We start from the raw sequence: 12494 nt of genomic DNA, 5'->3' as shown, positions 1-12494 counted from the left end.
TCTAGAAATGAAAAGTGAGAATTATTTAGAAGAGATGTGATATTAAAGAAAAACTGATTAAACTGCTTTTTGAGGCCTGTCTATTTAAAAAACAGAGTATGTGGAGTATGTGCTCTTTCTTCTTTTGAATCCTATCAGGCATGATAGGAATCCTCCATGTTTTCACATGGAGACATCTAAACCCTGCCTTTGGTATACACAGTGATTCACTCAAGTGTGAGGTTCAGAAATCACTTGTTACTTCCCCCATTTCTTGTTTTATCAAGACCTTTGTTGGCATATACATGATTCAATAGAACTTCTTGTGGTGTGCGTTACTATGTTGGAAACTGTGGAGTGGTGAGCCTTCAAGAAAACAAATGTTGACCCTCACATCTTTATAAGGTAATGGGGTAACTTAGTTTAAAGGGGCAAATGTTATCATCTCTTGGGCTGGCCAAGCAGTGTCTACACATTACTACAAAAGTAATCCTGAGTTGGATGAGGCCATCCTTTCCGAGCTTGTGTCTTTCTTGTGGCTAGCAGCCCCGCCATCGTGTCAACTACTGTTAAGCGCAAGAACCGAATACATGCAATTTTCATTGAACTTAAGCAATGAAAACCACGTCACCCTATTGTAATATGTTGTTTTTTTTTTTTTAACGTAGCTTTAATCATGGCAGACCTTGATGTTTTTTTTTTTTTTTTTTTTTTTTAAGATTTATTTATTTATTTGTTTGTTTATACAAGCACTGGGTGCAGTCAGAAGCACAGGAGGGTGAAAGGATTCACCAGAGCCAGAGCGGGGAACAGAACAGGCAGAAGGACCGAAGTACACTGCTGAGGGGAGCAGCGGGCACGGCAGGAGAGGTCTGCGTGCCATGTGGGACCCTCCCCGGTAGCCGGGGTTTGAATCAGCACTGCAGAGGCTGCAGGCAGCTTTGCAGTCCAGCACTCAACCGCTGCGCCACTGGGGAGGCCCTGATGTTTATTTCTTAAAGTGTGTAGGCCCTACTCTTTACACTTAGTATTTTTAGAAAGATCAGTACTCTCGTTTAACTTAAATTGCAACTCAGTGATATCAGAATAGTATTAATGTTTCATTCTATTTCAAATGCTTACAAAGCTTTTATTGTAGATTATATTGCTGATGCAATGTTTACAGCCTTCTGATGTTGAAAACCAGATATACATACACTGTTAGAGAAGAGGAAGAGTATGGTTTTTTTTTTTTTTTTTTTTTTTTTTTTGGTAGAACTTTGGAAAATTTTTACTTAAACGTTTATTACTGAATACAATTAAGTCTAGAATTCTATTTCTATTGCAAGGGAAAGAATGTCTGCATTTGTTTCCTGGCTTAAAAAATCTGGTCACACATATTACATTGCAATGCCAATACTGAAAAATTGTTTCTTGCCTAGCCTTTTTATAGTCTTATATACAGGAATTAAATTTGAAAGTACTGCTTAAAGATGGTTGTGCCAACTAATCATTACAGCAGTATAATTTTACCTGCTTCTGGATGACAGTATTTCTAAAATAAAGAAATTGGTTAACCTTAGTTATTTGAGAGAAATATAAATTGAAAAAGGGCTATGAGGGAAATTATAAACTCCGAGGCACTTTCAGATCTTTATTGCTTAGAAGCAAAATGAGTACAAATAGGCTATCAGCTGCTACCTATAAATAATTTGGTTAAAAAGGTTTATTCGAGTATTTGTTGCAGTGGAATTATCTGTCAAATATTGCGAGTATTTTTGTATTTTCTTGAACCCATGGGGACTGAAACAGAAGTGTCGAAATCCATTTTTCAAGGATTGCCACTGGCTTTTTTGAATTTGAGATATATTCACATACCATAAAGTTCACTCTTTTAAATTGTATAATTCATTGGTTTTTATCATATATGCAGAGTTGTGCAGCCATTACCACTATCTAACTCGAACATTTTATCATCCCCCAGAGAAACTCCATGCCCATTAGCAGACACTTCATTCTTCCTTTTGCTCACCTCAGGCAACAGTCGATCTGTGTCTTGTCTCACTGGTATCAGCCACTTCACAGAAATGGTATCAGAAACCTGTGGCCTTTTGTATCTGACTTCTTCCACTCAGCAGGACGTTTTCAAGATTCATTTATGTCATAGCATGTATCCTTTTTATGACTGAATGGTCTTCCGTTGTGTGATTTGTCCATATTTTGTCTGTTGACCAGTTGATGGGTATTTGGCTAATATTATCTACTGTTTTATGCTGCAATGTACATTCCTGTACAAAATTTTTGTATGGACATGTTTTCAGTTTTCTTGGAGATATATATATACACACACATACACCTAAGAGTAGAATTGCTGCATCATATGGTAACTCTGCTTAATCTTTGAGGAACTGCCAAAGTGGCTAACCCATTTTACATTCCCACCAGCAATGTTTGAGACTCCAACTTCTCTTTGTCCTTGGCAACACTGTCTCTTATACACATCTGTGTGTGTGTGTGTGTGTGTGTGAGAGAGAGAGAGAGAGAGAGAGAGTGAAGAGGTGTCTCATTGCGGCTTTGATTTGCATTTTGCTAATGTTGAACATTTTTCTGTTCATTTGGCTATTTGTACATATTCTTTGGAGAAATATCTGCTTAGATCCTTTGCCTGTTTTTAAATTTGGTTATTTTTATTTTATAGGAGTTATTTAGTCTGGATATAAAATCCTTACTAGATAGATGATTTGCAAATATTTTCTCCCATTCTGTGTGCTTTCTCATTTTCTGGATAGTGTCATTTGATGCATAAAAGATTTTATTTTGATGACATCTGTTTTTTCTTTGATTTTTTTTTTTTTTGTAGTACTGTCATATAAAAGTCATTAAAGATCCTAAATATGTATATCTTCTTTTCCCCTAATAGTTTTAGCAATTATATTTACATCTGATTCATTTTGTATTTTTTATATATGTTATAAGGTAGGGATCCACCTTTATTCTTCCACATGTGGAAATCCAGTTGTCCTAGTATCATTTATTGAGGAAGACTATTTCTTCATTGAATTTTCTGACCACCTTATGTTGTCAGTTATCTATAAATGTATGGGTTTGTTCATGAACTCTCAATTCTATTTCATTAACCAATAGGACTATCACCACACCAGTATCATATTGTCTTGATTATTGTAGCTTTGTGTTACATCTTGAAATTGACAAGTGTGTCTTCCAACTTTGTTCCCTTTTTAGATTGTTTTGGCTATTCTGGTTTTCTTGCATTTCTATATGAATTTTAGAATCAGCTTATCAGTTCTGCCCAAAAAAGCTCACCAGGAAAAAAGAAGTATTGAAATTTGCACTTTAGAATCTTAGAATGTCGTTGAGGAGAGGGACTGTAAAATCTGGCTCAACACACCTATTTTAGTATTAATCAATAGACCGATGGGAGGGAAGGGATTTCCTTGAGAGTCACATAACTGGTTAGAGAGTTGGAATTGGACCCCAACCTTATAAAATTCATTTAATAACAATGGGGGAGGGGAGGAGAAGGTTAAGTGTCACGTTTCTACATTTTTTGCTTGTGAGCTTGTAGTGTTTTATCACAAGGTTGTAATCCTTTAAACATTAATGAACCGATTATTATCTCAAGTGATATAAGATTAGTTACTCTAATTGAGAGGTGGTTGTTTTAGTGGTCGTAGCTCTGCCTCCCCAAGGCTCCCTTCTCAGTCAGCTGTTTCATAACTGGCACGAATTTATAAGTGAAGGTACAATGCAAAGCAGAGAATCATTATTCCGACCTGCCTACCGTGGCAGGGAGCAAGGAGAGGTGTGGTTTGTTTTTTTTGCTTTTCTCTCATTTTAACCACCTCCATCGCGTGTGCAAGGAAATACCAACAATGACCAAAATAAATGAAAAATCCACAACTTTGCTGGAAGTGAGGACACTTTGGCCACTCCCTCCTATCCTGCACCCCTAACCCCAGCTCTATTTTTTGGTCCTTTTTCATTCACTACTTAGACACATTTCATTTTGTTTCTTGAAGTCAAAATGTGTTTTCAAGGAGCAAAATAGAAGTTTGAAGAGTTTTAAATCTCTCATAGTTAGAGAACCAAAAGTGTATGGGCTTTGGTGAAATTGTAAGAGAGTCCATGGTGCCTACGCAAGTTATCCCAAAGATGTCCTTATTATCCTTTCTATTTTGATCCAGGATCCAATCCAGGATGATGCGTGCATTTGATAGTTTCCCTTTAGCCTTCCACAGCCTGGCGTACCTCCTGAGTATGCTTCCCCCCTTCTTTCAAATCTTTTTAATAACTGGCAGTGATTAAAACTGTCAAGTAGATTTGAACTTGTTCTCTTTAAAGGGAAAGCTGCCAGGATGGCCTCACAGCGTGACCAAAGGCAGGGATGACACTGGATTGCAGAGTAAGGGTGGGGGCTTCAGGCTCGCAGACTGAAGAGCTTGGTTACAGGAAGTCTCTGAGTGCCAACAAGTGGCAGAAAAGACAACATTTAGGGACCCGAGCTCTGCTCACTGATGTAGTAAGTGGAGAGACATCACCACACTGTCATTTTTTCCCCCTTATTTTTTAATGACCGACGTTTTTGAAGCGGGCTGGCCAGTTGTTTGTAGAAGGAGCTTCCTCGGGTTTGTCTGATGTTTGCTCATGATTAGATTCAGTTTATGAATTTTGACAGCAGCCCCGGAGAAGCGATGCTGTGTTCTCTGCCCAGGGTCAGGAGGCGCAGTGTCAATTTCTCCCGTGACTGGTGAGGTTAATTTTTTAACAGCTGGTTATGTCTGCAAAGTCTCCTCGCCATGAAGTTAGTAAATATTTTGCACTTATTAGTTCATAAGAATTTTGTGGGGAGCTACTTGGAGACTGTCTACATTATAAAACTATAGTTTTAGCATCTATTCACGATTCTTTCCTGAATCAGTGCCAAATGGTGATTAATCGCTGCTTCTACATTTCATTGGCAGTTTATCTCTTCTACTGATTTATGTCACTATGGGATACAGACGGTTTCATAATCTGCAAACAATCATTTATTCCGATGCTCCAGCTGTCCTACATTTGACTAGTGGGAGCACTGACGTGTCATTTCAACACGCCATCAGGTTTTTTAAACTGAGGTAAAAAGCATAACAAATTTACCATCGTAACCATGTTTTAAGTCTACTTGTAGTGTTAAGTGTATTTATGTCTTGGAAGAGATCTCGACAAGTTTTTCCACCAGCAACACAGAAACCCTAAACACACTAAAACTAGTTCCTCCTCCTTCCCCCAGCCCTTCGTAACCACCTCTCTCTTCTTTCTGTTTCTATGATTCTGACTGCCTGAGCTGCTTCCTGAGTGAAATCACAGTCTTCATTCTCTGTGACTGGCTTGGTTCACTTACTTAATGACCCTGTGGTTCAACCATGACATGGAATATGACTGGATTTCCTTCCTTTTGAAGGCTGCTTCCCAGTCCATGATAAGGATGTAACTCATTTTCTTGATCCATTCATCTGCTCATAGACATTGTTGCTCCAACCCCTTGACTGTTGTGAATCCTGCTGTGATGAACAAGGGTTATACAAATATCTCTGCAAGATCCTCCTTCCAGTTCTTCTGGATATCATCCAGTGGGACCGCTGAGTGCTATAGGAATTTTTTTTTTTAAGAATTACTCCTTTATTGTAAGATTTTTATTTATTTTGCGTAGAAGAACTTGGGTGTAGGCCAGAGGTTGGGGGTGGGGATGGTGAGAGGTTTCACCAGAGACAGAGTAGGGAGCAGAACAGGTAGCTTCACTGAAACACACTGCTGAGGGGAGCAACAGGCGAAACAGGAGAGGTCTGCTGCGCCATGTGGGTCAGCTCCCTGGCGGGGGTTGAATTCAGGCCTTCGAGGTGGGACTTCACGGTGCTAGCACTGGGACTTAAGCCCTAGGCCACCAGGGAGGCCTCAGAATTCATTTAATTTTTTGAGGAACTCCCTACTGTTTAATGGCTATACCTTCCCGTGGTTCTGTGAGCACGTCCTTTCAGCCACCACAAGACATCCCAGGTTCCATCTTGCATTTTCTCTCCCCCAGTGCTGGCATCAGCCATGTCTCTGAAGATTCCTGACTCCAGTGGAGAATGGTATTTAAGAACCAAGACCTGAACGCTCAGCTGTGCTCCCTGCCACTGTGCCGTCGTTGCTTTGACAATTAAGAAATAAGCACCACAAGTAGATGGTTTCCTCATCTAGCCTCTCTTTCCTCATTCCTCTGTTAGAAACCACGAGTTCACACCCATGTCTCATTCCACTAATGCTCCACAAGATTTATTCTGGCTTCCCCCCTTTCCATATTTGTTCTTCCTTTAGACTATAGTGAAAAACAGGGCTCCCATAATCCTCAGTCTATTCCCTTGTTTGTTCCCTCTCCCTGTGACCGTGGGCCTGGCTGCTTTACGCCAAGCCCCCTGTGCACGGCTGCTGCCAGCACTCTTCCACCTCCAGTCTGACACCTGCTGAACCCCACAGTGGCAGCTTTCAAGAAGGCACCGTTGAGCCTCCCTAGTGGCGCAGCAATTGCCCACAGCCTCTGCAGCGCCGGTTCGATCCCCGGCCGCCGGCGAGGGTCCCACATGGCGCCCAGACCTCTCCTGCCGCGCCCACTGCTTCCCTCAGCAGTGTATTTCGTCAGTCTGCCTATTCTGCTCCCTGCTCTGGCTCTGGTGAATCCTCTCACCCTCCTGCGCATCTGGCCTGTACCCTGGTTCTTGTATAAATAAATGAATAAATCTTTAAAAAAAGAAAAACAAAAACAAAAAAAGACCTAAGGCCTCTGCCTTAGAAGGCTGTGCCTCCACAGTTGCGTCACATACATGGTGGTCAGCAATGGTGAAATAAGCACAGAATCTGAAGGTTTCTACTTAGAATGGGACTGTATAGTCTTTAGGTCTTTGTTTTGGTTATTTTGTTACATTATTTTCTTTATTACTTTTTTTTTAAGATCGATTTATTTATGCATACAGGAACTCGGGTACAGGCCAGAGGAGCAGGGGGTGAGAGGGTTCACCAGAGACAGAGCGGGGAGCAGAACAGGCAGACTGACTGAAATACACTGCTGAGAGGAGCAGGGGGAGACAGGAGAGGTCTGCGTGCCATGTGGGTAACTCTCTGGCTGGGGATGGAACTCATGCTGCAGTGGATCCGGGCACCTTCATAGGTTGTGTCTTAACCCCTTGTGCCACCTGGGAGGCCCAATTTTCCTCCTTACTTTCTATACTTAAGTCAGAGTCTGGATCACTGTGGACGTGAATGGAAGAGAATATGAAAGAGACGGAATCCCAGTTCTGAGAGGAGTCCTGGAGTCCTGAGAGGAGTGAGGGAGGTTACCACAGTAGTGAGCGCCGCCCCAAAGGCTCTCTAAGCTAGAACACACTAACAGTTCAAGATCATTAAGTTCTGTGTTAATGTTATTTTATAACTGTCCTTGCAAAAAAAAAAAAAAAAAATTGCCTGTCAGCTCATCTGGATTATCCACCCCCTTACCTCTTAAGCTTTAAGAGTGTCAGGACCAAGTTCACTATACTGAGTGCTGAGGTGTTCTTTTATGAAGCAGTCACTCTTCAATCTTGACAATGTGTGGTGGGAGGAATAATATCATGCCCCTGGACAAATGATTCCTTAGTAACCGGGGATGGAGTCCAGTTACGTAACTCATGTGGGAAATGTATAATAATTATTAGAACTTAATTCTATCTGAGAGAAAATGGACTCTATGGCCATAATTATTTGCATTTCAGAGAGCTGGCTCACCTAATGGGAATAATTGCTCCAGTGCTTTTTTACTAAAAAACAACAGCCTTAGCAATAGTTACTGACACTGAATACTTTGTGTGCACTGAATACTCTGCTAAATGCGTTCCATGCATTGTCTTATTTAATCAGCTCAAGGGCAGAATGGGCGGTTGCTGCCCCTTTTATAGAGGAGAAACTGAGCTGATGGTCTGTCTTTACTTCTCCAGTTGTCACACATCATAGACATTACAGTGTGTATTGTGCTAGATTGATAATGTAGCTGAGGAGACTGCTTTAGTCTTGAGCACCACTCAATGTGGACTGGACCACGTGCTTGATATCTGAGGACTTCACGTAAGTGGTGATGGTGCGGCTCCCCTTCCTAGGGGCTCAGGAGGATTCAATGGAGTCATGCAAAGCTTGGAGTGGCTGCCAGGTAGCAAACACCTTAGTACACGTTCACAGTTATTTAGTACCCCTTGCACATGCGTTGCCTCATTCAAATTTCATTACAACCCCAAAGGCTACTGTCACCTCTGTGTTTACAAATAAACTGACAGTGGGGTCAGGTGGAAGGGAGTCAATTCAGTGACTTAATCAGAGACACAGAGTGATCAGTAGTGAATGGGGTGCTTTAATCATGCCACTTGGTCTACAGAAAGGAGCGCCCATATTTATCCTTTTAGCTTCTAGACAAGAATCATTATAAATGAACTTCCAAAGTATAAATTCACAGTGTCCTCTAAACAAGTGGAATCTATACCATGTGACCTAATAGCAGACATTTTTACTTTTAAACGTTCTCCAAGAATTTAAATGAGGGAAACTTTCTGGTTTGATTAAAATGATAATGCATTCATCTAGAGAAGCTGAATATTTTCTCATCTTTACTGTAAATTTATAAGCTATTCCTCATTGAGTTTTAGACAACAGGCATCCCTTAGTCCAAAATGAGAAAATCCACAGGCTGCTGGACAATGTTGGAACATATTTACCCAGGAATGTCTATATATTTATTCCAGAAACCCACCTAACACTTTCCCATAAAATCTGTATGGCTGGGAAAGAGGGGTTTGATTTAGTCAAGTGGCCTTCTAACCTTTTCACAGCGATTTCCAGAGGTTGCTCATTGGTGATTATGTGCTGATCTAAATTATAGGCTCTTCTGTCATCCTATATTTCTTCACATTTTTATAGATTTTCTGGTTGAGGATATTCATGGCAGGTTAAGAAAATTTGCAAATAACCTGCCACTTGAAGATCTAGCTCAGAATTGGTACCTACAGGGATTCTGAGAAGTTTGGAGAATGGGCAAAGTCTAAGAAAATAATTTTTGACCTGTCTTTCTAAACCAATGGCATAAATGTATGCTGGAGAGAAAGCCCAGAATTGTAGGGTTTTTTGTTTTTTTTTAAAGCTTTTTATTGAACTATGGCTGAGAATAATGGTGACTACAAAAAAGAAAATGACTTCAGGCCATAGCACTAATGGACAAATGGACTCTAATTACTAGTGGACCATTCACACAAAGATGGTGATGCCCCGCTTTGTTCTACTGCTTAGAATGGTAAACATTTTGCCCTTCCCCTCACTTTTTTTCTGCTTTCCCCTCTAATAAGATTTAAATGCACATTATAGAAAATTTAGAGGGTGTAGAAAAGCATATATAGGAAAAGGCTCACATTAAGTGGAGTATTTTTATCATATTGGCCTATTTCCATCTTTTTTTCAGTGAGATGTTTACATAATTGATTTGTGTATAGTTTTTCATTATGCCTTTAGAGAAATGGTCTCATGTTTACAAAGATCTCTTCATGGCTGCAAATACTCCATCCTACGGTCATAGTGTTAGCTCTTCCCCATTTGGATGATTTCCAAGTTTTCTTTTTCAAGTGTAGTCGTGATGTCATGCAGGTGTAGTTGTGATGTCCTGCAGGGTGACATTAATGCTGCTACCTAGTAGGAAACAGCCTCAATTCAGCTTTTAAAAGACATTAATATCTGAGCGAGGTCCAGAGGAGAGTAACTGACTTGCTGAATGACGGTGTAACCCCAGCTACAGGAACCCAGGATGGTGATTGGTGTATGGAATAGAACCCATTTTTGGAAAAAAGAGCCCCTTACAGGGAAATGGGCTAAAGATCAATAAAACTCCCCAAGGAGCTATCAGTTAAGTTGCAGCGTTCTTAGGGTCTCACTAGTGATCTGGCTTTATGTATAGTTTATGTTTTTTTTTTTTTTTTTAAAGATTGATTTATTTATACAAGCACTGGGTACAGTCAGAAGCGCGGGAGGGTGAGAGAATTCACCAGAGCCAGAGCGGGGAACAGAACAGGCAGACTGAAGAAGTACACTGCTGAGGGGAGCAGCGAGAGCGGCAGGAGAGGTCTGTGTGCCATGTGGGACCCTCGAAGGGGATCGTACCAGCACTGCAGAGGCTGCAGGCAGCTTTGCAGCCCAGTGCTCAACCGCTGCGCCACCAAGAGAGGCCCTAAGGTATCTTACTTTTTTGTAAAATTATATATGCAAGAGGCTAAGGGAAGATACTAACCCGGGTCTGCATTAGAGATGAAAACTTACCATGTCTTCAGTTTATTATTCTACCAATTATCTTGCTTAGTCTAAAAGGGAACCGATACAGGTGTCACATGAACATTCTTACCTACCTTTTTTTGGCACCATGTAGTGGTCATGTCAAAGAAGGTTGCAGAGAGTAAGTAGAGGAGGTGATGGCAAAAGAGCAGAGAGGTAGAGCAGGCTGCCTGGAAGTGTTTCCCCCAGAGCACTGAGGTCTTTTCCAGCACTGCTGCCTCCATTGTCCTCTGTTGTCTACTTTTGCAACAAATGGACTCCTGTCTTCGAAGAATCACGTGAGTCAGTAGTTCAATCTTTGTCCATTTCATTTCCAATGTATGATTTGTTGCCTTTTAAGAATTCTAAGTCTGGACAAGATCTGGTATTAGATAGTGCTTCTGGTGAGATGTTTAATACACACACTGGGTTTGGCATGTGGTTCTTGGGTTTGGTATTTTGGTTCTTGTGCCCGGCCGGCCAACCAAAGTGGATGACAAGTATGAAACATAAGAACAAATGTGGGTCTTGATGTAGAAAGAGCACGGACTGGAGATTTGGAAGGCTTGGGACTGTCACCTTTGGACCCTAGCAAAGTTTCTGGTCTTCTGTGACCCTCAGTGTGTCTATAAAATAGACCTGAAGTGGGGCTGGCCTGGGTAATTTCTAAGGCCATTTTCTACAGTATGATTTAATGAACCAAGTCAAATATATTGTGTTGCTAAAAAAAAATTAGACAAGTATATTGTGTGCTATATATATATTATGCTGCTTTTTTTTAGATCCATGATAGTGTGGGGAGTAGGTAACAAATGCAAGAGCTGGCAAATGAGAGATTTTCTGGATCCCCGCAGCTCTCATCCTCCACACGGCCCTCCCTTTCCTCATTACCTTTATAACCCAGTGGGTAGAAAACAAATATTATATCAGTGCAGCCCACTGCTCTCAGCAAAAGGGAAAACTCTTCACATAAATTTAGCTCTTGCAACTGACATTCCTCTGTTGATGGATTTACAGTCAATCTCTTTGAATTTGAACTAGGGACAGTTTTTCTTGTACTAATGGTTGTCCCCTCGAGGTATCTTCATATTGAAACCACATTTTATTCATAATAAGTTGCTTTTATTAGACATGTTCAAAGGTGGTAATCCTAAAGGCTTCAACTTAACAGCTAATTTTAAAGAGGGTAATTAGTTGGTGTTATTAAAAACGCACCACCCTACCAATTTTTGGAAATGCATGCAGGCCTCCAGAAAACGTTAATTCCCCTTTAAGCTCTTCTTCTGCAAAACAGCCTAAGCACATGAGCTATGCCTTAGGAAGAGAAGAAGTCCTATGAAGACTGGTGGAGGTGAGAAATCTTTAATGCTCTGGGTAATCTAACTCTCTGTCCTTAGCCTGATGTAAGGAAAAGGATCTAAAGGACACATAAAATTTTGAAGAAAAATATATTGTCTGTGTCCATCCATCCATCCATCCATCCATCCATCCATCCATCCATCCATCATTCATCCATCCACCATCCACCATCTAGTTAGCTAGCTTGCTATTGAAAGAATGATTAATTCAAAGAATGTAAAGAGACTTATAAAAAGAGACTTTTTATTGATGAGAACTAGGCTAAGAAAGGACACCTTTTGGAGAAACTATTTCTAAAAGATGTGCTGTGAAGGATCGTCAATTAGAAAAATTACCCTGAGACCAATTCATACCCTATGCAATGCTTATGAAATTGCTTCCATCCACTCTGGAATAATCCAGTGACTTCTGGAATAATCTGTGGTAAGATAATTTAAAAATAGAAATAAGTAAAGTCTGCTCTTAGTCTATTGAATGTTAAGCCTGAAGTCGCCCAGAGTGGGGTCACACAAGTCAGAGTCACTTATTGAAGTGACTATATGCAGGACATTTGGGGGGACAAAAAGAGATAAGTCAGTCTCCAGCACTGCAAGTTACAGTCACAGCAGTTTCTTAAGTAGATCAGAACCATATTGACTAGAGAAACACCCAAGAGTAGGGAATGGGGAGAAAGAGGCATGTGGGGGTGCATCGTAGGGTACCCCTCACTGACTCGGTGGCCAGCATGCGGCAGGACCTCCTTGTGAAGAACGGAGTAGAGGCTGGGGCCTGGAGGGCCTTCCCTTTGCCTTCCAGCCAATCAGAAGGAAACCTGAGGAGGCTTGACT

The sequence above is a fragment of the Talpa occidentalis genome, unplaced genomic scaffold (genome assembly GCF_014898055.3).
Source record: "Talpa occidentalis isolate TD23 unplaced genomic scaffold, MPIMG_talOcc4v2.1 talOcc4.11, whole genome shotgun sequence".
In the NCBI taxonomy this organism is placed as follows: Eukaryota; Metazoa; Chordata; class Mammalia; order Eulipotyphla; family Talpidae; genus Talpa; species Talpa occidentalis.
Note: the sequence above shows the minus strand (reverse complement) of the source record.